General features: G+C 36.8%; 1 protein-coding gene and 1 pseudogene across 2 annotated transcripts in view; both read left to right on the forward strand.

Moving 5' to 3' along the window:
* kri (uracil phosphoribosyltransferase krishah) overlaps window positions 1-26181 on the forward strand; it is a 532528-nt gene that overhangs the window by 358893 nt on the left and 147454 nt on the right. The window lies entirely within an intron of this gene.
* Window positions 2393-2520, forward strand: LOC150096248 (U4 spliceosomal RNA; annotated as a pseudogene).

Below are 26181 nucleotides of genomic sequence, written 5' to 3' on the forward strand. Positions count from 1 at the left end.
AGGTGTTCTGCCTATCTGTAAAAACTCGATGCGTTCGTTATACAAAAGTTATTCTTGCTGCATCGAATTTTTACAATACATTGTGCGTCTTGAGGATAAGCGATATCTGAGGGGAAGTAGTTCCAAAATTCATCACCAGGGGCACTGTAAACACCAAATGCGTGGAATTTTGATATACGCAACTCGGCCAGGATGGTTTAAAAGGATAGACACACACACACAGTTTTTCTCTTCATCCTGGCTGTTAATACAGTCCACAGTGATGGTAGTAAAGTTTTTCCCCAACATGCTTTGCTCGTGAAGTTCTACTTCCAAAACAATTGCAATGCTGTTGATGCACTCTACGAATTTCGTCGCCGAGGTCCACTATCTCCATTTGCTCTGGGTCGAATGATTTGTTGTTTTGAAGAAACAGGAGCGTTGGGAGTTAGCCCTTGGCAGAGGTCGCAAAACCAATTGTTTCACAACAAGTGAATGAAGTTATTTTTGCCACGTGTTGTATCAGGACACATGGATGTGCCTTACGTCTGAAAAATTCGACGAAAGATTCTGCATTTCTACCCATTCAAGATGACCCTGACACAGGAGTTGTTTTCGCAGGACTTTGAAAATCGACGGACATTCGCTTTAACATTTCTTGCAGCGTCCAATTGGACGATGCGTGGCCGTGGATGATTTCGTGGATAAAGGAGCTGTGAATACCCATAATTGCTGGGTACGGGCTACGCAGAACCCGAGGCAATCCAACAAACTCCTTTTCATTCATCCAAAGTTACTGTCTGGTGCTGGTTGACAGCTTCGTTTATCATCGCACCATTCTTCTTTCAGGACATTCGCCAGTCGGGTCCTGTGACCTGCTCAGTTACTGCCGAGAGGTATGGCGATATGAGAAACAATTTTGTTGTGCCATGAGCTACGAGAGCGCCTGTGCATGGATTCAGTCATGTAGGATGTGGCCCCCACCAGACATCGGTCGATCCTTACAGGAGGTTCTTCGAGAATATTTCACGGAAGCCAGAGTGATCAGCTGTGCGTTTCCCACTGCATGGAGGCCTCGTTCTTGATCTACCCCCTCCCCTTTATGACTTCCAGATCTGGGGATTTCTCACACAGGGTTCATCGGGATCATCCGGGTACTTTTCCAGCGCTGAAAGACAGCATGTGCTCAACACCAATCCCGACCAGCTGCGTTCTGCCATTGAACACACTGTGTAAAGGATGCAGTTTGTGGCATATCGGTACATCATACAGCTCCCCCTAGTGGTGAATTTTAGAACCACCACAACCCTCCTCAGATATTGCTTTTGCATGAACCGATGTATTTGGTTCATGCAAAAGTACATAAACCGTAACCTTAGTTCCAGTTTCCCCTAGCATAATGTAATGCAGCTACTAAGTTGTTGATAGCTCTGTCTTTTGTATTTACAAAATTGATTAAATAATTGCAAACGATCTTTTAATATTGATTGTTACTTTTTCATTTATTGTTGTTTATTTATATTTTATTTATATTTTATTTTATTTTCAAACGTACAGCGTACACGGACTATAAAGTCAAATGTAAACATGTCAAATGATTTGAAAATTGTGAACTCGATTGGTCTCTGTACCCTTTATGTTACTCTTGTGTATTTTATTTTATTTTATTTTTTCAATTATTTTATTTTTATTCAATATTTGAGGACTTTTATGAAAGAAAATAATATACCTACTTACTGTCGTTTATTACTTGTAATTTTATTTATTATTTTATATTTGTTTTAAACGTGTTGTGGATACATATTTGGTTACTATAATGGAAGATATTATGGATCCGTTCACATTTTATAGCCAAATACAGTATAGAAAGAAACTTAAAAGTATGGAAATTTACCAGGAATTTTAATCTTAATGTAATATAAAGAATTAAGCCTTACGTATTGTTATGTTTTTATAGTAATGGATCTTATTCATAATATTAAAATTTTTTATTTATTTATTTTATTTTAAAAGATTTTGCAAACTAAAAAAGAGATACAAATATTTGTATTTCAATAGAATTATTAATAATATTTTCTAATATTTTGTTTTAAAAAAAAACACGAAAAATTATATCTAATCTCCGAAGCTTTTATAGTAAGTAATGATCAATCGACTGTGAGATGCGGTGATTAATTCATTCCATTCAATCCAATACCCTTGGAGGGTAATGGATGGCAATGCTGTAGCTAATGAAGTTCTAACTGAGGCTCGGCTATTGCTGTTACTCTCCTGCCACGATCAGAGCTTTAATTGCTCAATAACACCTTATCCCTACACTGTCCTCTACAGATAACGGGGAAGATGAAAAGCATTCTTGCTTCGCCCCTTTAAGCCAGTCCTTATAAGGACTATAAGGATAATGGTTTAATTGGGGGTAATGGATGGCAATGCTGTAGCCAATGAAGTTTAACTGAGGCTCGGCTATTGCTAATAATAATATGAGTACGCTCTTTTAAGGTTTTTGCCTTAAGGGAGCAATTTGAGTCCGGCATGGCCCGGTGAGGGGCTTTGTCGGTGAATGCTTTTCTTCGGAATCTTCGAAATATGAGCGGTTTTGCTCAGTGGTGGTGGTGGTGGGTGGAAGGCCATCACTGAGTGGAGCCACCGCTGAGATGGACGGTCTTTCGCCCACTATTGAGTGGCCTAAGGATCGTCCGAATTTTTAGAGACAGCTTTACTTATTCATAAGACTCAGCTATTGCTGTTACCCTCCTGCCATGATCAGAGCTTTAATAGCTCAATAAACCTTATCCCTACACTGTCCTCTACAGATAACGGGGAAGATGAAAAGCATTCTTGCTTCGCCCCTTTAAGCCAGTCCTTATATAAGGATGGTTTAATTCATATACAGCAGGGCTGTCCAAAGCACTGCCATTTTGTGGGTTTTGCTTTACATGAGCGAAAAAGTAAAATAGCACTTTGAATCGAATTCGTATTAAATATTTTAATTCTATCACTAATCGATAATCTCGATGTTGGTAATTTTATTTGGTGTTTTTCAAATATTAGATTAGATGTGTCAAAGAAACGTTCGTACACTGTTTTGTTTCAACGCGCATGCTCCGGTTGCTCACGAGGAACGTGAGCGCGCAATTAGTGTTGTTCGTTTGTTCAGCTTTTGAGTTTGTGTCGCGGCTGCTGCTCAGCAAATTACTAGATACGCATTGTGATGCAGCCCTCGGATAAGTCTCTTTTTTTTTTTTTTTTTAATGATGCCCGCGAATTACCTAAGATTGGACAGCCCTGATATACAGTATTTAGTATTTAATTCATATGCAGTAAATTCATATCCTTTCAATTATCAGCCTTCAGATTGATAATAGTATGTATACAGTGTAAAAATGCATGATTAACTGGAAGCGTACCACAAATTGAAATTATAAGAGAGAAGAATGAAATCAAATACATGCATACCGGACTTTTTTTTAAAGCAAGTGCCTCAAATATTCTGTACGATTAATCAAGTTCGTGATAGAAAGAGAAGAAGAGAGAGATCTCTTCCGTGCATTCCCTTATCTCCTGGTTTTATGCATCTTTTGCCTTAGTAATCATTTCGTTTCGTCCCACCCCATAAACAAGAGATCGAAACTTAATGAGTGAACTCATAAGAAAACATAATCCGTAAGACACACATGCAAATCACGCGTTCTTGTAAGCACGTGATTTTGATTTTGAGGCCTCTTTTAAAGGTAGCGCGTGTAATCTTTGACCGGGTGCTACGACATATGAAAAACTTCACTTTTAGTGCTGTCCCGATAATTGCAGTTAAGAAGAAAACAGTCTAGGGATTAAGCACTTATTACGGGCAACGTAATGATGCAAAGCGTCCGTCAGACTTATCCGCTCGTGCCTAACGACCACCGTTTTCTCTCTCTCTCTCTCTCCGACGATTATGGTCTCCCCCTACCCGACCTCCTGTTTATACATAAATGGCTGACGGAGAGATGGATTAAAAGGAAATGAAGTTCGGAAGTTTCTGGAAAAGAAAACGAAGGCGATTAACGGTCTTGGAGATTAACTTCCCCCTATGTCGGTAGCGACTTCGTAACACCTGTCTCCACTTTGTCATCGGGGGAAGGGGGGAAGACCCACCCATCCATCCACTGATTGCCAGTAACGACTTAGTTTATCAATAGATGAGTGGACTAGAAATGGATAGAAGGACAAAGAGGGGCGGATAGGGGGATAGAAGTGGAATGTTTCCAGGTGGATTCTTTCTCCCCATGAAACTGGCTACTTTGACTACACTGTCCGGTTGCAGCCGCAAGTAGGATTGTAATTTTAAACCTGGCGATTCATTTTAAATTAATTACATTACTGATGTAGATTAGTGCGTCAAAAATGGCCGTTAGTTCCCGAAGAGCACCTTCAAGATATTCCACCCAGTTCGCTATGAACGTTCCTTAGGTCAGCCGTCCATGGAAATAAGAACAGATAATAGATAGACCGAACTATACGAGAGGATGGGAAAGGTTCAAGTACATGCATAATTAATTATCTCACGCGAAATTGAACTTGTGCTTTAGCACGTTGTCATGGTTACGGTGTATTGGGATGCACTTTGATGAACTGGCTATCGTTTAACAAGTTTTTTTTTTTTTTTGGAGGGGGGGGGAATACATTCGTGTTTGCTTCATTCAGCTGTTGATCACCTGCCTATAAATAGGTTTCATCTCGAGAATTACGAAGATGAAGGAAGAGAAGACATTAATTTGAGATGTTAATACATTCATGAGATACGCAGGAAGTATGCCCACACAACACGGGTTATCTAGCTGAGCGTGGGTGTCACGTTCTGATGTTCTTCTATTTTTATTAATTACATGTCTCGGCTATACAAGCAAATTAGTTACATTGCTTTAGCATGTTGCTAGGATAATAAATAACACTATGATACGTTGAACACGTGATCTTCCAATCTGGCATTTCATTTTGTTAATTGTTGTTAATACGCCAATGGGGAGATGATTGTCTTCTGATAAGCATTGTTCACTGTATGTATTGTTGAGCATGTATGACATCATTTAGAATGAGCCAATGAGATACATTAGTTACAGTTCTCAATAGATGAGCGCCCGTTGTGGTCTTCCTTCAACGCGATCTCATTTTCCCACCATTCTGTACTCATACATGCCCAAGGCAAAAACATTCGAGACTGACGAGTCCTATTTACGATGAAATATGAGGATAATACCAAACAGGAGATGAGGGTTATATATTCGTTTGACGTCTATTTGTTTCAGAGTACTATCTTTGTCCCTGATAGCACCACCGAGTTATAATAGGCCACACAACAAAGGATGAAGCCAAATTGCCTTGTTGCGCGCTACCTATGGGGGGGGGGGGGGAACTGTCATGTTTATAATAGACACAAAATAACTTTGTTACGTGCTACCATGCAACTGACCCACCTCCGTAAGTGGCCGGAATTGTTCCGATGGAGATTCTCTCATGTGTGACCTATTATGTCGAACACGTACGACTCCAAATCATGGTCCGCACAAAGACGCCGATTGCACGGTGAAAATTTTAAATAACACATTAGCTTCTATGATTATGGTGAAACCACAAATTTTGCCACCTCTGAAACATAATGAAGGAGTGGGGTCCTTCTTCACTCCTTGCAAGGATAGCAATTCTTGGGCATCTGTTTTTCTTAAAGTTCTCTACCGCCTCATTTCGTTGCCCGGTTGCAATTTATACTTTAGTAATCCGTGAACCAGAAATTCACTTCGCGAGGTCACACATGTGCACCTGTGGTCCCCAGGCTGATTTCTAATAATAGAAAATTCGTTGTAATAATTCTAATACAGTCATTCTGTATGACGAAATCCCATCCAGTGCTTAAAAGCTTCGTGATGAAGAGTCTATCTTTTAACGGTTTTAAAAAAATCAAAATTTTTACATAAAAATACGGTAAAAGTACTAATCTGGTATTATTTACAGTACTTTTGTAAACTGTATTTTGAGTATTTGTGAACCGTACTTGAAGTTATTTTTGTAAGCCAGCATCCGAAGTACTGTACGAGTACTTGAAGTACTTTGCTTAACCACCACCTGAAGTACTTTTCGAGCATTTAAAGTATTTTTGTAAACTAGAAAATCCTTATGTATTTGTAAACCACAGCAAATCTCTATGCACTTTTGTAAACCAGCCCGAGTACTAAATGTACTTTAAAATATTTTCCGTTAACACAAGTCATTTCGTGCCTAATACCATGGCTGCCTATATTATTAATTTGAAACCTCTTGCGCCGAGTTGGTGTAATTCAAATACTACTGATACTCATGTATAGAACTTGAAGGTATTGCTTCTTAGTAACAAGCTTACAATACTTGTAGCTTGTAAGACTTTTTTTTTTTTTTCAGATATCTTGTACTCGGAGTACATTTTAGAGTACTTTATTTGTTTTAGGCTAGCCCCGATTATAACAGAATATTATTCCCATTATTATTATTAACTGAAGAGTTAGGTTATAAAAATATCATGTTATTTCTTTCACATGCTGATGTATGGGAAAGTATTCGGTGTTTGAATAGTATCGTTGCAGATGGAAAATGCAGATGAGGCAGGAATATAGTACGATCTGGAGAGGTTTATTTCCAATGAAATTGAGCTATCTAACAGTTGCCAACGAATTCTGCAATAAAACCGAAGAGGAGAATTATTCTTGTTGAGAGAAAGAGATAGAGAGAGAGGGAGAGGAAATTGTTTAAGATACAGACAGCTAGATACGAACATAAACCTACAAGCAACGTAACCAGAAAGGAAAGATAGATAGATTGATGACGAAAGGGATAATAGACTGACAGTTGAAAATCATTACCTGTAAAGTAGTAAATATTACTTCTTTAGTAGATTATTGGTCATATGCCAAGGTTTGGGGAATAAGTTTCTTCTAGCTTTCCTTGGCCTTCGTACTCAGATAGTCGTATCCACTGTATAAGTTGTTGGCGGCTGGCCAGAATCTTCCAATCCTTTACCTTAAAGTCTCTAGGGGGTAGTGAAAGTTTTTCTGTCGTCTTCGTTTCTCCGAAAGTGTCCCTATATTTCATATGGAATGAGTGCATCAATACTATTAGTGAATTATTCTGCAAAAGTGTGTAATGATTAGATCTCATTTTATTATTTTTGGGGGGTTGCTGCATCGACTTTTATTGGTCCCTATAGATCAGTGTAAATGGCTACACTTTGTACTGTACCGATGAAAACTGCATCGTCTGCTTAATGTCACACACACACACACACACACACACACACACACACACACACACACACACACACACACAGTGTACCTGTGCCTGTTTCGGCTAATACCTACAATTCTATTCTTTTCTAGCATAAACAGATCACTTCTGTAGCTTCCTCGGCATTCAAAAATTTAGTATATGATTTATTAATTTTTTTCCTGAGCAATTAATTATTTAAACCGATGTAGAATTTCACCAGTCAGATTCTACATGGAAACGAATCTATTTACCTGAACCTTATCCATACCGTTAAAAAAAAAACCTCGCCCGCATTTGATATTAATTATCTTTTACATGTAAAACTGTACTGCTTTTAAAATATTGCTAACAGGAAGCCCTTTACCCCACAGGTCTACCATTTGAAATCTCTCTTTCTCTCTCTCCGTATTCAGAAATTATTACATCCCTCCCCCCCTTTTTTTTTCTTCTTTTGTGCAAGCACATCTTCGCTTTTGGACCACTTCCAAACTAATTCTCAGAGTTTTTTGTCCACCTTTCAAATCCCCTGAGACAGATGTTTTCTCATTAATTGTCCAGCTTCCTATCTCTAAGATTGCGTTCTTCAATTGCGAAACTAACTTCAATGTCTTTGTTTGACTATGTATAATTAGATGACCCCCTTGTGCTTTTTTTTTTTAAAAAAAAATATAGCATTACATAGATTTTTTATTATAGATAATGTGTTAATATACACTTACAGTAACACTAACTGTAAGCAAGTGTTAAGTGTTAAATTAGCGTACTTTGTATTTATGTAAATCATATTTTTTGATAAGAGAAAAGCTTAGGACATGTCTTTTTCAGTTATATTTGTGTGTCTTTCTTCCTCTTCCATTATATAAAAGCACGTAAGAATACCTGACATACGAAGCTACATAATAATAATAGATTTAGATTTTTCTAAGTTTTTTTCGCTTGCAAAAAAACCCAACTAGCCTTAGAACAATCTCGTGATCTTAGTTGTCTTGAATTCAATGTAAACCAAAGACCATTTTTTTTTTAAACAATTATTTTATATTTGATAATATTTGCGTCTATAAAGATCCTTATTGGTCGTGGAAAAATCTAAAAGAAATGAATTTTTACGTCTTGCAGTGAACGCTGGCGATAAAAATGCGTCCGATAATCTTTCTAATTCTCCATTAATGTGGGGGGTATTAAGTTCACCGCAGCCATGAGATGAAGATAAAGCCGTTTTCTATAATTAATGGAAGCAGTCGAGGATCGCTTCCGTATTCGGATTTGATGTGGCATCCGAGAATTAAAGGCTTAACTGCACACCCAACTCCATAATGGTTAATATACTTCACGGAACAGCAGGCTGATTTTTTTTTTATTTTTTTAACTCAAACGTAATGATAAACACTTGCTTTAACATATCACATTAAGGCCTCTAGATTCAATACCGCTAAGAAACCCTACCCCCCCCCCCTTTCTCCCTCCTAGGATCGATCTACGTACAGTTGGTTGCAACAAAATGATTGCTTCAATGTCACTGTTAATACAACTGTTTATAGCGCGGTTACCATGGTAACAGTGACCGTAGCCGGTGCAACGAAATGGAGTGTAGTGTACCCGCTCATATTTGGCATTCTTTGTGTTATCAAGGATATGTAATTAGTAATAGCACGCGGTTTGTCTTGGCAACAACATCGCAAGCAAAGTAAAGGGCTCGCTTTTGTCTTAGATGTGAAGAACGTCCGCTGTCTGCTACAAGTATGCTACCAGATTACGGAAACTGCCACGAGATAATTGGAGATGTTTCATTCTTTGTAAATATATGGAGAAGGAAGTTGATACGGTTGTCAGAAATACAAAAGGAATGCGGCCGGTGATTGTAATCCACCGGCGATATGTCCATTTATAACGACGAAACGAAAGAATAAGAAAAATAAACGCATTTTTGTTACGTTTAATATGATGCATTTAACAAGTCGAATGTCTATTGTATGGTTAAGATAAACAACATAGCAAAATGTATTTTTGTTGGTTGAATAGGCGCGCATATTGTTGTAAACATCACTTACATAAAAGCTTTGTTTAAATATGTTAGTTTTAATACATCCGGTGAGATTTATTTAGCAAAAGATAACACCTTTATTGTTGCTTAGTTTTAATACCGACGCAGAAGAGATTTGGCACCATTCCTATTATGACGTCACCAAGAGTTCTTAAAAGAAACAATAGTTGCGAAGGATCGCGTGTTCTCTTCATTGTTAACTTGGTGACTGCTAAATTATTATTTTCCCCAACAGGTATTCGTTTCCAAGTTGAAATGAGCAACTTTCCCGTTCTACATTGTTTAAAAATTACATGTTTATATCTTCGTCTGCTTATGACAATGCTTATTGTTTACATCTTCGTCTGCTTATGACAAAATGCTTATATTGTTTACACCTTTGTCTGCTTATTACAGAACATATTTATATCGTTTAGATTTTCGTCTGCTTATTACAGAACATGTTTATATCTTCGTCTGCTTATGACAAAATGCTTGTATTCTTTACATCTTCGTCTGCTTATTACAGAACATGTTTATATCGTTTAGATTTTCGTCTGCTTGTTACAAAACATGTTTAGATTTTCGTCTGCTTATTACAGAACATGTTTATATTTTATATGTTCGTCTGCTTATGACAAAATGCTTACATTGTTTACATCTTCGTCTGCTTATTACACACCATGTTAATGCACTTCAGGGGATATCTTTTCCACAGAGCACCAAACACTCGAAAGAAATAACTCAGAAAAAAAAAATCTCTTTTTTTCCCCCTTTTCATGTTCGTTGTCATTTAGCAAAAGTTCGGGGTAACCATGACAGAAAAATAATGACCCTAAAGATAGTCACGGGTTAGAATGGTGTCCTTATATTTCCCTTTACTCCAGAACTTAATTAACCTGCTGAACCGTTGTTCTCCGCTCTTTTAGAGCACACACTAATTAAAGGTCATGCGCCCAAGCAACATGCTCCTAGCACTGTAGCTAATTAAAGGGAACATTCGTAATTGTAGCTTCTGGTACAAGAGTATTAAGCGTTACGTACGGTAGGGATCACCGCTGCACTCGTAGCTAACAATTAAACTGGTTGGCTCTGCGCTTCCCGTGTATGTTTACCGTACCTAAGTATCCCTCATTATTCCCTCTAAATAGATGATAAATGCCCAAAAAGGTAATTTACTTTTCTTCCAGTAGATGGCTTGCTACACGAATGTTAGTTTCCTGTGTGTGTGTCATTTCACGTGCTCTTTAATTGTTTAAAAAGAGTGCAGAGTCTCATTGTTCCCATGGAGACAGATGGCAGGAAGTTTGGTTAGTAGAATTTCCTGCTTGCGCGAGTGCTGTGAGACAGAAAATAACAATTGAATCAACACAGAAGCAGTAAAAATAAAATATGAAATCTGCAAGTTTGTTTAATTTGTATTTATTTGTTGTTAAATCATTTTGTGCATGAAGATTTCTTTGTAAGCAATGGGCAACTGGGATTGTTTAGTTATTAGGCGCATTCAGTGTATAGTATATTTTAATAAAAACGATTTTTTTTATTCTTCGAGAAAATATTTAATATTTATAATTCTTTTTTTTGCGAAAATATTTGAAAATATTTTGTCATGGGGAAGATATCGCTTATGTTTTTTTTGTTTTTTTTAAATCAAAGATAGTGTTTACTTATATATTCTGTCTTTTAAGTATTAATTAATAATAATTGTATTGGCTAATTATGTTTCATTAGGGATTCCGGAAGAGAAAAATAACCAAACAAACAAAGAAAACAATCCAATTAGCGTCCCTTTATTGGCGGAATTCCCCATTTCCAGGAAGAAATTTTTATTAATCTTTTTTTTTTTTTAAACCAGTTCAAAAGACAACAACAACATAAAAAAAAAACACATTTTTGTCTGACTAAATCCTTTACTATCGGATTTTCTGTTTGTTTTGGAAGAAACAAACAAACAAACAAAGAAGCAAAACCTTAAGACATACTCGCAACATTTTGTGCCTACTCTGCCTTGGTGTCGGAAGATGGCACGAGAGTCATCTGTCACTGACATAAGGTGAAACTTTTCTTTGCGTTTTCTTTCTTTTTACAATGAAAAATTAAACGTATATCTTGTTTGTTGAGAAGGTACTGCGTCAGGTTCACCAGTTATCCTTTCGTTCGTTTGTAACAACGATCAATGAAAGAACGAATGGCAAAAAAAAAAAAAAAAAAAAAAGGAATTTTGGCTTCTGAATCTTGAAAAGTTTTGGTGAGGGGAACAAAGAAATTAATTTTTGAGATGCTGGAAATTTTGGCTTTCGCACGTTTTACCACATAGCGGTTTTTTTAACCATTTATACACTTTTTCCTTCTAAACGTGGTAATTTTGATTTTCTTATTCTAGAAGTTAATGTTTTGGTACATAACAGTGTTTTAAAATGTTGTCCATTTTATTATTTTTTTTCCACGGGATGTAACCATGACAACGCAAGGAATAACATGCCTTTGGAGTGATAAAGAAGGACCATTATATTCCAAAATAAATTGATCAAAACAGAAGGTTTTATAATCTTGTGAAATATTTAAATACGTAGAAACTTATTATTCAATAACTAATTTGCTGTGGCATATTTTGAAGGCTTGTTCACTTTCCTACTGAGAACTAAACCTAGAAGCCTCTGTCGGATATATACTTACACCAATTAAACATCTCTTTAAAGCGTTTCATGGGCTGTTTTTGAGTAATATTGATTGTCGTAATTTGACCTTACTCGTCGAATGAATATTCCATTACTATTGTTTGTGCTCACCGAAAAAATTTATGACTTTATAATCTATTGATCTATCTTACTTAACATAGTTTTATACAACAAAGAAATCACCAGTGACTTTTTTTTTAAAAAAAAAAAAAAAGATTTTCATTTATCTGATCCAGTTTGAATCATTAATAATACTCTTTGAGGTATTCATGGGACTTACAATGACCTCTGTCTATACTGAGACAGAGGTCATGGGACTTACAATGACCTCTGTCTCAGTATAGATAACCCAAACGCCAAAACGTTCACGTGTTTATCTTAGTTCATAGGAGACTTTTGCTCATAGGAAGATGATGATAATGTTTTGGCTCATGAGTGTGTGCACAACTGCAGTAGTTTTTCAGCTGGATCGTTTTCGAATTTCTCATATTTTATAATCAGAATCTGCGCTTTTTTTTTTAATTATTGGAGTCATCAGGTTTTTAATTATAATCATAAGTATTTTTTTCATGATTTCACAGTACTGATTGTTGTAGAAGTCAGCCTCTGACCACTCTTACATTACAAAACTGGTCAGATCCTTAAGTACTTATCTTATTCTACTTTTGGAACAACTGATTTATGAATTTTACTTTATACTAAACCAGCACATTAGTTTTATCTAAGGCATCCTAATACTAAGTAAATAGCAAAACAGTAAGAAACAAAACTGTAAACACCTATTTGTTTTATATATATCAAATAGCAGGTTTTTTCTCCCGGAAACTCGGGTTTTTCATCCCTCATACAGACAAATCGGCCCTTCAGAACACACGCAATTTACAGACAAAAAATACTAGTTGTGGTGGTGGGCGGTAGATGGCGTTGATTAGTAGAGGTTTGGTTGTATAGTAGGTGTCCTCCCGCGATGAGTCTTCGAACTCCTTGGAGGTGTCAGGAATAATAATGATAATAATAATAATAAATAGGCAAATAATGTTTGCCTATTTCTTACATATCGAAAACAGGAGCATGTTTATTATCATTTCATTAAGATTTATTATGTAGTTGATCTTTTAAAACATCGTGTTTTCGATCAAAACATACAGACATACTTTCTGTTCAGTATACTTGATGCGAATGCGTATTTGAAGGTGTCTTCATAAAGCGCGAAAAATACTTGAAAACCAATGGTCTCCAATACCTTAAAACGAGGTGAGGGAAACGAACTTAAGATAGTATCAGCAAATACCACATAGATATTGAACACTTGTAGAACGGGAGGCAGGTTTGGTATGTTTACTGTCTCATAAGTATGCATAATCTCCACATCGAAATTCGAACTTAAAAAAAAATAAAAAATAAAATAAAATAATTAGTTTTGGACAAAAATCACACCAGCCACGTTTCCAAAATCATTTCATAAAGTATTTAGTAATAAGCGACATCTGACGGTGGGTATGTCATAATCTAATTAAAAATAATATATATTTAGTAATAAGCGACATCTGACGGTTGGTTGGTCAAAATCTAATTGAAAAATAATATATATATGTATATAAAAATGGTGTCAGGTCACCGATTATTGGAAATAAATATTATCTGCTCATACACACTCATTTAATAAATTTATTTCAGTAATTTAGTAGATATATAATTTATTCTAAATTCGCATAATTGAATTCACTGGATTAAATATATATATATATTATTTACTTCTTAAAATGTAGCGTCTAATTCTTAGCAGTAACTTTATCTCGGATGGTCTGTTTATAACTTATGAAAGATCCTGGTGACTTCTCTTACTTCATTAACCTTCTTTTCATGGATGTCGACTCTATGTTTAACAAAGATGTCACCTCCAGATGCTGGCAACTTCCTAATTGGCCCTCCTTATAAGTTTTGGCCTTCCAGCTTGGGACACTTATAATCAGGCCGTCACAGTAAATGGTTGTCACCACTTTCCCATCATTAGGGGATGTTGAGGGGTCGTTTGTCTCTCTGAAAAACGTATTTCGACTCTTTAACTTCGGAAAATTAGATGAGACAGGTCTTAATGCAGTAGTCCTTCATCATTGCTACCTTAATCTTTGCCGCTCCAGACTCTCTTGCTTCGTTTACTCCCGTCATAGGGTGGTGGGGAGGGTGAGACAAAGAAGATCATACATCGGATATCGTAAATCACCGGAGAATGACATCGTGGTGGGACAGAACAAGTGGCACGGGGCGCCCCCTGCTGACTTAATTAATGGTTGTCAGTAGGAGTTGAGACATCGACGAATGGTCCGGGACCCCTACTGCAGACACTTCAAGTACCTGCACTGATTGCTGATTACCTTTTGTGCTGAGCAAGGTGAGGGGACAAATCATGCTCCACATCGTCCGTGCTTCCACCAAAAAAAAAACAAAAAAACTTGTTTGTAAAAGGAATTTACTGCTTCTTGGAATGGTTTTGAATTCCGAATTCTCTAAGAATTCGGAATTCAAATGAAACGGCTTAATTATTATATTTTATTTATTTATATGGGTGTGCGGATAGATGAGCCCGATTATGTTCCAAATTCCAAACGGATTTCCTTAATGCATCGACATAATCAGAAAGTTAAATCTCACAATTTGGAAGTTCTATAATATTATAAATAACATTGTAATGAATGTACCGTAAAAGTGAAAATAATAAATGCGTTTTAATGCAATGTCTCTTTAATTTTCTATTATACTTTTGCACTAAAAAAAAATTGGATAGAAACTATAAAATATTATGTTCTTTTTAATTAAATTAAGAAATTTTCTAGAATTAAAGTTCATTTGGAAGCTGTTTTTTAAATAATTAAACTTTCCTAATATACCTAAAAGTATAATTTATTGGCTTGGATTATCTGATGGTTAACTGGTTAGTGATAGAGGGTGGAATGGGGAAGAAATTAAGGTTGGATTTCGGGAATCAATCGACCGTGAGATGCGGTGATTGATTTTCAATCCAATACCCTTGGAGGGTAATGGATAGCAATGCTGTAGCCAATGAAGTTCTAACTGAGGCTCGGCTATTGCTGTTACCCTCCTGCCATGATCAGAGCTTTAATAGCTCAATAACACCTTATCCCTACACTGTCCTCTACAGATAACGGGGAAGATGAAAAGCATTCTTGCTTCGCCCCTTTAAGCCAGTCCTTATAAGGACTAATAAGTGATAGAGGGTGGAGATGAGTTAATCGACCGTGTGATTAATACCCTTGGAGGGTAATGGATGGCAATGCTGTAGCCAATGAAGTTCTAACTGAGGCTCGGCCGGCCATTGCTGTTACTCTCCTGCCATGATCAGAGCTTTAATAGCTCAATAACTCCTTATCCCCCCTACAGATAACGGGGAAGATGAAAAGCATTCTTGCTTCGCCCCTTTAAGCCAGTCCTTATAAGGAGTATATATTGTTGTGTATACCTTTAGCATACACAACATTTGAATTTGTTTTGTAATGCTCTACGAAGAACTATCATTTGCCCCGAATGTGCAAAAGGTGTCTGCAGATGGATTGCATGCAAGGATCATCAAGTTGACAGTAATGACTACCCAATTTCTGGGAGGGTAATTCACATGGGATGTCCTGAAGCGAGCATGCTGGCCTTTTGATGAATCTCCAAGTTTTGATTAGCGAAGTCATAACTGAGATAATCTCATTTGATGGACGGTCTCACGGAGGATTAATGTCGAAAAGCTTAGCGTAGACATCCAACAAACACCAAGAGGGTTGCATAACGATTGGTAATATGCATAATGAATTGTTGGGCGGGTAGCGTCTACGGTGAAGCGTCTCAAAGGTCATTACAAAGGGATTTGTAGGGGTGGTGGATGTTGGAAGACTGGCGTGCACATTGTAACTATACTGAAGATAATTTACATAAGTTCTTGATGTCCATTAATTTTGAACAATGTCCTGTAGATGAGACATTTCGACTTCGTTAGTAGAAACATAGTTCTCTATATCTGTAATAAAAAAAAAAAAGTCGTTTGTTGTCGACTTTGACAAGTGTGACGTCGTGTTTCCATGGCAACTTATGTTTGGAGGGTAGATTTTAGCGCGATATGCGCTAGAAGGCGATAAGTGAACTCGAGTTCGTGTTGAACAGTCTACTTTCGTAAACCTTTTCGAATCCAGTTGTATTTTGTCCTTGTTTGTTGAGTTCACAGAACTTTCAAGTTTATTTTAAATTTGTAAATGGGACGGGGGGGGGTCTTTGGCCGATCCTTGAATTGAACGTCAAATAAATTTGGAACCGAAAACTTCAATGAGATGGCCGCATGATGCACTTACTCGCATGCACAAGAGTTATTGCCAGTTGTAAAAGAGTTCACATCTGACATTTCCTCCTGTAAACCTTCTCTCATAAACAAGCTCAGTAATCCTTTGGGCATCACTGTAACCATGACAACGAAACGGATATCAGTTATGATGTCAATGAAATCGCCAAAAGGTAACCTGTGTCTTTCTCGCTGTTGCATAGATCAAATATTACAAGCGTAATAGAAAGGAGGTTTTGGCGTCTTCCCCCCTCCCCCCTTCTCCTCTTCCTTGCAGCTGGCACCTTCAAGCCGAGCGAACAATGACGAATAATCCGATTAAGGGTGCTTGAGTGAGATAATTGCAAGAATAATATCAGCCGTGGACAGTGATAGCGCTGGAGTGACTGCGTGCGTGTGTGTGTTTGTGTGAATTAGGTGGATAAACAGTATGTGTGTGCGTGCTTGGCGAGGCTTCTCGCTTAATTCCTTCTCCAGCGTACAAAATCCGCGTCTAGCTAGGCGACTTAAATTAAACACGGTGGAATTTCGGTGTTCTGTCGGACGTACATGATGGAGAGGAATTCATTTATCCTGAGAGAAATACCGTCTGTGTTTACCTATAGCCGCATGACAATCTCTGCTACCAGGACTAACCACTCTATCAACTTAATGACGAAGATGGTGAGACACAGGAGAACTTAGAAAGGCTGCTCCAATAAATTGATGATTAAAAGCTTCCGTGAATAATTTGAACTGAAAAGGCTATACTGCTTCTAACAAACAGAAGCTATTGCCGTTCAGTAAAACGGAATCAACACGAGAGTGAATAAAAAAAGTATAAACAACACAATAATAATAATGAAGAAGCAGAAGGATTTATTCTAGCAGCTCAAGAACAGGCATTACAAACTAATGCAATGAAAACAAAAATTTTGAACTTCAATAATAACAGAAAATGCAGATTATGTGATCAGAAAGATGAGTGTGTAGAACATCCAATCAGTGCCTGCAGCAAAATAGCTCAAACTGACTATAAATCCCGCCATAATCAAGTAACACAAATTAATTCATTGGCATGTATCCAAAAAATACGGCTTTCCTACTTCTGATAACTGGTGGAAGCATAAAATTGAGACAGTATTGGAAAACGAAACAGCAAAAATTCTCTGGGACTTAAGAATACAAACTCATCGTCATTTGGAACACAATAGACCTGACATTACAATTATCGAACATCGACAGGTTTGGATTATTGATATCGCAGTACCTAGTGATAACAACATTAACAACAAAGAACTGGAAAAAAATGACTAAATATCGAGATCTGGCAATCGAAGTTGGTCGACTGTGGCATGTCTAGCACAGTGATTTCTTACAAATACTCTCCACAGGATTCTCCGGTTGGTAGATTCCTCTTCAGATGAGGCTACAATTGCTTATCGAGATTTGAATTCCTCCTTTTGGTCGTGTTTATGCCTTCCATGGGGATCGTGAACAATTCATGGGAAAATAGAGAGTTTTCTTTTTGCCATGTCAACAGCAGATTAGCTTGTAATTGAATGTTTGTGGCGTTGAAGTCACTTGTATGACGTAGTCAAGAACGAAATAGGCGATAGACGATGAAATTTTCTCAACGGCCTGTCACCTTTCTTTCCACTTTTTCTTCACAATGTAAATTGCATGTTAATACGTCTTAGAGATTTTTTATTTCGTAAGCCAATTCGCTTTAATTTTCTCTTTTACTAGAATGATGAAGCCATTGTTATAACGTTCACTTAATTTATCGTGAAAACATTTTAACTTTGCTTCTGCATTTGCACTTCTCCGTTTCGTAAGTATTGCTATATATATATATATATATGGGTAATAGAAGACGGATGATCTTATTAAAACTTTGTAATGTTCGTTATCTGCAGAACACTTTCAAACTAAAACACACACACACACACACTATTGGGTTTCAATAATATTACGCATACTGAAACGAGGGCTCGTTAATCTTCTCTGACCCAAAATATTATCAATGCATTGCGATAATGCATGAGTTCTACGAAGCCGTGATTCTCTTATTAGGCTCTGAGACGAACGTGAGCATAGACAGTTCTGTGTCACAGACCGTAAACAAGCCCTGGCTTCAACTATCAAAACTTGCGGCTCTGCTAACAATAAATTACCACATTGTTCCTCTAATTAATAGCACTCGTATATGAACACACACACACGCGCGCGCGCGCGTATTTAGTTCAGTGATTATTTCTTCTTTCGCCTCACTAATGTGTACCCCTTTATAATCCAGATATATCAGAGGAATAATTATATTTTATTAAATGTGTAATTATTCCCTGGAAAGAATGTATTCTAGTAAAGATTTATTGTTCACAAATTGAGGGACAAAAGAATATATCATTTAAATAACTGATTTTACTTTTCATTTTCAGTATGAGTGGTATAAACCTCTGTTAATTGAATATGCTACTGAGAATTCGTTTTAACTGTCTGTCCGTCTGTAATATAATAACTTTCTAGCTAGTCGGATTGTATTCAAAATTTAGTATGTGGACTCCACACTAAAATGTATTAAGCTATCTCGATTTGGAGTATCTTACCGGCCTGATTTTGTTGCTTCCACCTACGAAACGTTTTTTTGCTGACCTATAGTACGTTTTCTACCGTGGGTCGGCTAAGGAATTTTATATAGCCAAGTAGATAGAAACTCCACTCTTCAACCCACCTAAACAAGAATACTGATGTGAAAAACGCCCAATTTTATGATTGTTGGAAATAACATATAACAAATATTATAATATAAACATAATATCGTGTTATTGTATCGATTTTCTTCGGTCAGTAATCTTGAATATAATCAGAGAAGAGTTTAATGCAAACTTCCAAGTTATTTAAAAGAAAAAATAAGGACATTTTTTGGAAGGCAAAAATTAATATGAAAATGCACCCATTGTTGCCATGGAAACAATCACGATATAATAAACCTTATAAAGGTGACTTACAGAAATAATTCTTTATTTAGTTGGTTTTGCTGAGCTCAGCGTTAAAACAAACAGAGAAAACTTGCGTAGAGAAAGACAGATGCTCTCTTTATGTATTGTTATAACATAATAACGTTTGCCAGTACCGCCAAGAGTTCAGCGATAGCACCTGCATTCAGTCAACGAACGTATCTCGTTGCAAATGTATGTTAAAACGATTTTAATGTTAGTCATTGCTTGGCTGCTATAATCAGAGAAGAGAAATTCAATCTGTCAGGAACTATCAACGTATTTTGTTGATGGGAAAATGGCATCCACGTGAAAGCAACTATTTCAGCATCCCCGTGTTGACGCGACAGACAAGGAACGGTCCCTAACGAACCATGATACTGCTTCCCCTTCCGGAAATATGCCAACCTTACTCGCTGGTCCGAACTAGCCACATTTCTGATGAAATAAATATCGCTTGGATTCTAAGCATACCGCGCTGTTGTTCTGCCCGGTCGATGGGGGGGGGGATGGATTTGTTTTGGACGAGTGACGTCATTGAAATGCTTGCTACCTCGTCTCTGTAATGTCAAACTGGTCGGATGCTTTGATGCATTCCTAGTGTGCGAGTTCCTGCCTAATGAATGGTAGAGTATCGCGTATCCATTGCTAGACTCTGCAATATACGTGCTTGGATAGAGTTTCGTCCAACTGTCGGTCTTGTAGAGCGATTATTTTGGTCTCACAGTGTTTCTTTGTCTGCACCCAGCTGGCCCCGAAAAAAAAGGAAAAAAAAAACGGAGGGGTGAACACTCAGGGGAGTGCTAACGTCATAGGAAAGGCTGTCATTTGTATTAAGGTTGACAGAAGAAGGAACAGCCTATTCCCGAACAGTAGACGAGTAAACAGAAAAGAAATTGACAGAGAGAGAGAAAGCGTGAGTGATAAATAGTCATTGTTTATTCTTCAACGGTACTTTATTGCTGCCAACTGCTAAACGACGAGGTCCATAAACCCTAAAGGGTCGGGAGAGAACAGACTAGATGAGAGGGTTAGAGTTAGTAGGATTTAGCGCGGAGACAACTACAGTATGACGTGTCAATGTATTATGATTCGTGTGTGTGTGTGTGCGGATTGTGTTCTCCGTACATTTATTTTTTCTTCTTCTGGAGAAATCCAAGTGTATCATCCTCGATCGAAAAATACTCATGAAACAAATTCTTAAAATCAATTTTGATTTAATTCGAATTAGAATCTTTCCAGAAAGAGAGAAAAAACTGGTAAAAGCAAGAATGGATGAGTTAGGGAATCGATATTAAGAAAAAGAAGTATGGATTTAGTTGAATTTATTTTTCTATTAACTGCCTGTGTTTTCGACCGTTTTTTTTTTTTTTTTTTTGGCGGGGATGGAGATTGTAGCTATAAAATCCTGTCATCTTTTTGCATGCCAATGGCTAACTCATCTTGAATATTAAAAAAAAAATAGTCCTTTATAATGTTTCCACAATAATTCAACGTACCATAGAGAGAAATACAGAGACTAGAATGATTACGAGACCTTCCTGCCAAAGAAAGAATATAACTAAGAAAATAACCGAGAATATAACTGAGGGAAACAGTACTAATGAGAAACCAAAGTAAAAAAATGACAGAGAAAAAGTACAGTTACATAATAGCATGTCAAGTCTCCTGCAGATTGCCTGTGCATCCTGACCCCAATATTCTCAGCGAAAACTGAACGTTATTTTTCACTGCGAATGGACCTGCATATTAATACACAGTTTCCGTGAATCAAAGCTTTTATCGGCCTTACTACATTTTTATCAATAAACGACTTGTTATGATTGGGTTAATTTTATTTAATTTATCGGAGCTACTTCTAAAACATTGGAAAAAAATTTTTTTTGAATTTGCTCCAAAAGGTGAAAAAAAATATTCTGCTTAACAGCTTCATAAATTAAGTCAAAGCAATCTTTTTTCCCCATTTCTTTCTATTAATTTTCGAACTCAACTCCGGTAAGCACCCTTTTTTTAAAAGCCACACCTTCTTCCTACTGACAATATTTTCAAGTCTCCGCATGTTTGAGTTGAGAAGAGTTTTAACAAGAGTCCACAAACCATCCAATAGCATTCGCTTTAATTTGTAAGCTGTCATTTTGGCAATTTATAATTCACCCCCTTGTACCAGACTACACGTAGCTCCCATTTATCAACAGCCTATTGTTGTTGTGTTGGATATTACAGTGTTGTCCCATGTCCATGCTGTGATTATGACAAATTGTTAGCTTTCGTGGTGCTCTTTGGTTGGTTCGTCGGTTGGTTGTGATTTGCTTTTACAATCAAATCCCGTGGCTAAAGGCACTTGTTGGAAGGGCGGCGAAAGTTGGTGGGTTTCGCTGAACTGTAGTTTTCCGTACAATGACCTTTTTAACCTTTCTGTACTGAGCCAGCTATCTACGTGCATATTCACAGATGTATAGAGTAATATATTTTTTTTACCAAAATCGTATAAAAATATTTTTTAAATATACTCTCTCTCTAATATATATATATATATATATATATATATATATATATTTATATATATATATATATAAATATACATACATATTTATAATTAATTATATTTTTCCGTAAGTTACATGTATTAACACACACTTCTCTTCATTTAAAAGTTTGGACCCTTCTTCATTCATATACAAGATGTCAGAAAGGATGGATAGCTGGAACCCACCTGAATCATGGAAGAGAATAACTTGTATCATGATGATTCGTGCCCGCCATCAAAATAAGGATATTACGACTGCTGCCCAATGCTCCCTGAATACAGTAAAAACAATCAGGCATGAACTAGAGACTTGCAATGGTGACTACGAGGATGTAGCAAGAAGAAAGATCCCTAGCAGACGATCTGATTGCGTTCGTACAGCAGAATTCCTCGCAAATCTGCAGGAACAGGTGTTGAAGAACCCTGGCATTGGAATTCGGGCTTTGTTCGTGGAGTTGCTAACTGTAGTCAAGCCCTGGATAACAAGGGAAGCCAATGGTAGGCCGTATGTATGGCAGCAGGATTCGGCCCCTTGCCACACCTCTGGGAAAAGTCAAAAATGGTTGTCTGAAAATTTCTACGACTTCACCAGTCCAAATGTTTGGCCTCCAAACTCCCCAGACCTTAACCCCATGGATTATTTTGTATGGGGCGCAGTTGAAAAAGACACCAATCGCACTTCCAGTAATACAAAAGCCCAGTTAATGGATAAAATTAAAACAGTTTTTGCGGCCCTTCCCAGGGAGACTGTAGCATCAGCTTGTTCGAGTTTCCGAAGCAGAATTGAAGCTGTGATCGATGCTAATGGTGGTTATTTTGAGTAAATCTTGTTGATAGTATTGTAATTAACTCTGCCTGTAATGTTTTTTTGTCAATTCATTAAATTTAATAGATACAAAGAAGATTTTCTTTTTCCTTACGAAACTGTCAAATTTATCCCGAACACCCTGTATATATATATATATATATATCTTGAGTAAGAGTCGCATAAAAAAAAGTTTCATGATCAAATGTCTTGTTTGATTATCAGTTTCTATTGATTGATTATTCGGCTATTTGATCACGAAACATCAAAAATCATTAATATGACTATTAATTGTCTATCTGCATATATTGTTTGATTATAAATTACCTGCGTATCAGTAATTATCTGTGTCTAGTATTTGATCATTATTTATCTACTATGTGATCAGCAATTGTCTGTGTTTGTTGTTTGATCGTTAATCGTCTGCGTATATTGTTTCATTATCAATTGCCTGTGTATCCGTAATTTTCTGTATCTATTGTTTGATCATTATCTATCTATTGTTTGTATAGTTGTCTATTTATATCTATTGTTTGATTATTTATTGTCTGCGTATACTGTGTGATTGTTAATTTTCTGTTTGTATCTGTTGTCTGATCCGTAATTGTTGTATCTATTGTTTGATTATTTAATGTCTGTCTATTATTTAATCATCGATGACAAAGACACGATTTATTCATTATTTTTCACCTTAAAAAAAAAAAAAAAAACCCTGAAACAATTAAATCCGAATAGCTCAAAGAGATAAAAACTTTCCAAATCGCAACAACAGACTTAAATTTTCAAATAAATCAATTCTGAGAGGGATTCTTACCAGAAGAAGAATTTCCGAATGTGTTGGAATTGTTAGAAATGTTTCAAAAACTTTTTCACCCAAACTGCAAGAGAACAGTTTGTCGACTGACGTGACTCACCACTACAGTTTTCCAGCTGTGTTCCAATTGGGTTCCTACCTTTCGTCGTTTTTTTTTTTTTTTTTTTTACTGAAAAAAAAATCGCTGTCCGAGGGAGGGCGTTGCCACGGTAACCGCATTCTTGAGGTTCAAATTCTTTGAGTTACTTCCCGAGTTGTAAAGTAAAAGAATACATATAAAGCGCTGAAGGAATAGTAAGAAAAAAAATCATAATATTCCCAAATATTAAGATTTTTTCAATTTTCTGTTGAATTTTGTATAACTACAGCTTCAAAAAAATACAATAAACCGTATTTTTTTTATATTAAATAATGAGCAAACCCAACCCGTAATTGAAGCAGGAAAAGCTGTTACCATATATGTAAACGAAATACTGTACTATTACTAACACAAATATCGCACTTTAAATTTCCGAGATTGAGAACCCGGATTACATAAGAGGGTTTCAAATGTGTCTATACTTTTTACCAATTCATTATAGTAATAAGTTTTTTATTTATCTAAAATATCTTCAAAATTAATGCATTTTAGAATTAATTATTATTAAAAATATATAAAGAACATTAAAGTATAGAAATTAATATGTCTGTATATTATTAATAGCATTTTAATTGAAGACTAAATAAAATTATCATTTTATCAACTACACCATTTAATATATATTATGAGCTTCTTTGAATAGCAGTTTTTCCATTGTGCGCAGTTTATAACTTACAAATTCATTTGGAATTTTGCAGTTCTTGGTAGGTAGTGACTGATTTGATTATTGGTAATTGTTAGTAAAAAAAAAAAAAAAAAAAAAAAAAAAAAAAAAAAAAAAAAAAAAACGTTAAATGTGAAATTCATAAACAAAATATTCAGAGATGTTGCAAGTAACGGGGGAGCACGCATCTCGCCGCGTTTCAAAAATTGAAACATTTCATAAGGGAAGATATGAAAGATGAAGAGAACGTGGTGAAAAGAAGGTTGAGAGATTAAGTTGAAAACATTTGGTCTGTTTAATATAATTAATCACATCTCGGCAAACATTCCCAAGCCTTTCATCCGACTGTAACTCAATCACTTTCGTGTCCCATCTCACGCCTGTTGAAGTGTAGGGTGACTCACGACACCCCTCTCAAAGGTACAGGGGCGAAGTGCTGCAAACTAGAAAATGATATTGGTGTTGTGTGACCACAGAGGTGGAGACGTGGAAGGGGGTTTGTTAGGATACACGAGAAACGTGGCGCCAGAGGTCCCTGGTGGCAGGTGCTGAGAGTATGCATTACGTATTTATTCAGCTGAATCACTCGCTTAAAAGGTAGTTTAGAGGGGGATGAAAAGTGAGCTGTGCTTCGCCAACCTCCGTAGCTATTAGCGACGGGCTATGTTAATCAAACGGAACAAACTTCCCTTCTGTAAATTTTAGCAAACGGGGGGGGGGAGGAACTTTCATCAAAACCCCATTAGACAGAGATCCATTCCCCCAGTGGCTGTTAGGTTACCTGGCGTCTGCCAGAAGTGAGTGTCGTTAAAATACCATTTCTGGTCATAGCACCTCTCTACGCCACGGCCACTAATGGGTCACGTGACTTGTACGACGAATAAACACAGCGTTTGCCATGTCGCCAATACCTCTATAGGGAAAAATCGATCGATGGATGCCCAAACTCGCGTTAAAACTTAAGTAGCTATCGCTATGTGTAAGAGGTCATTTAAGATGGTGCCCTCTTCGACTAATTGGATTCGTTATTAATCTCTTAATGACAAATGAGAAAATATTCTTTATGATTCCATCAAGAAATTTACGCAGACGCCATCTAGTGGTGATTAATGAAAGCGGACGAATTTTCGACAATATTCCTATAAGCTAATGGCCATTATTCTACCTGAATTTACTCTTGAAATCCGTGTCTGTTTTCATACACCTTTCATTCACCTTTGGACTAAAGGTGAGTTTAGCCGGTCTCATACGGAGGTAGAGGGTTTTTTTTTTTTCATCCGGAAATTCAGATTTTTCGTCCCTCAGAATAGGCAAACCGGCCCGTGAACACACACGGATCTACAGTCATAAAATACATACTTAATCCCTCATTAAGAGTGCTCAACCAGTCCTGAGGGACGGTGGAGGAAAAGGGGGGGGTACCCCCATGCGAATAAATACGAACTTCGAAAAAAAAAACTAAAAATAAAACGAAAGGCGAAGACACTGTGAACCAATTAAGCATGTTTCGCAAGCGTAGCGATGCATACTGAGGCAACTCGTGGCAAAGATGGGGGTGAAGCGCTTTTTTATCCAATTTCAACTGACGTTTTTAGGATAAACATTTGTTTCGCTTGGCGTGATTAAAATCAAACAACAGAACAGAATATTATATCCGACTTCAATAAACGTACTTCGAAGTTTATAAATGGCTTCATTAGGATAAAATTGCGCGGTTTGTTTCTAGTTAGGGAATCTTTCCGATGTCTGTCGGCGAGCTATTTTCCTTCCACGTAATTGTTTGTCATTTGAAATATTCGATCATCGATAAGGTTCGAATTAGAGGAGATTATTCATTCCGGCGTTGTCGGTTCGGTGAATCACAGTAGAGGTCAGGTAGCAGCGGGGAGATCGTAATGACATCCAGTAAATTCATTCCTTGCCCAAAATCGATTGACGATGAGAACTAATTCGGTGTCCTTTCGATTCA

The sequence above is a fragment of the Typopeltis vanoorti genome, chromosome 19 (genome assembly GCF_054136105.1).
Source record: "Typopeltis vanoorti isolate ZY-2024b chromosome 19, IOZ_Tvanoo_1.0, whole genome shotgun sequence".
NCBI classification, from domain to species: Eukaryota; Metazoa; Arthropoda; class Arachnida; order Uropygi; family Thelyphonidae; genus Typopeltis; species Typopeltis vanoorti.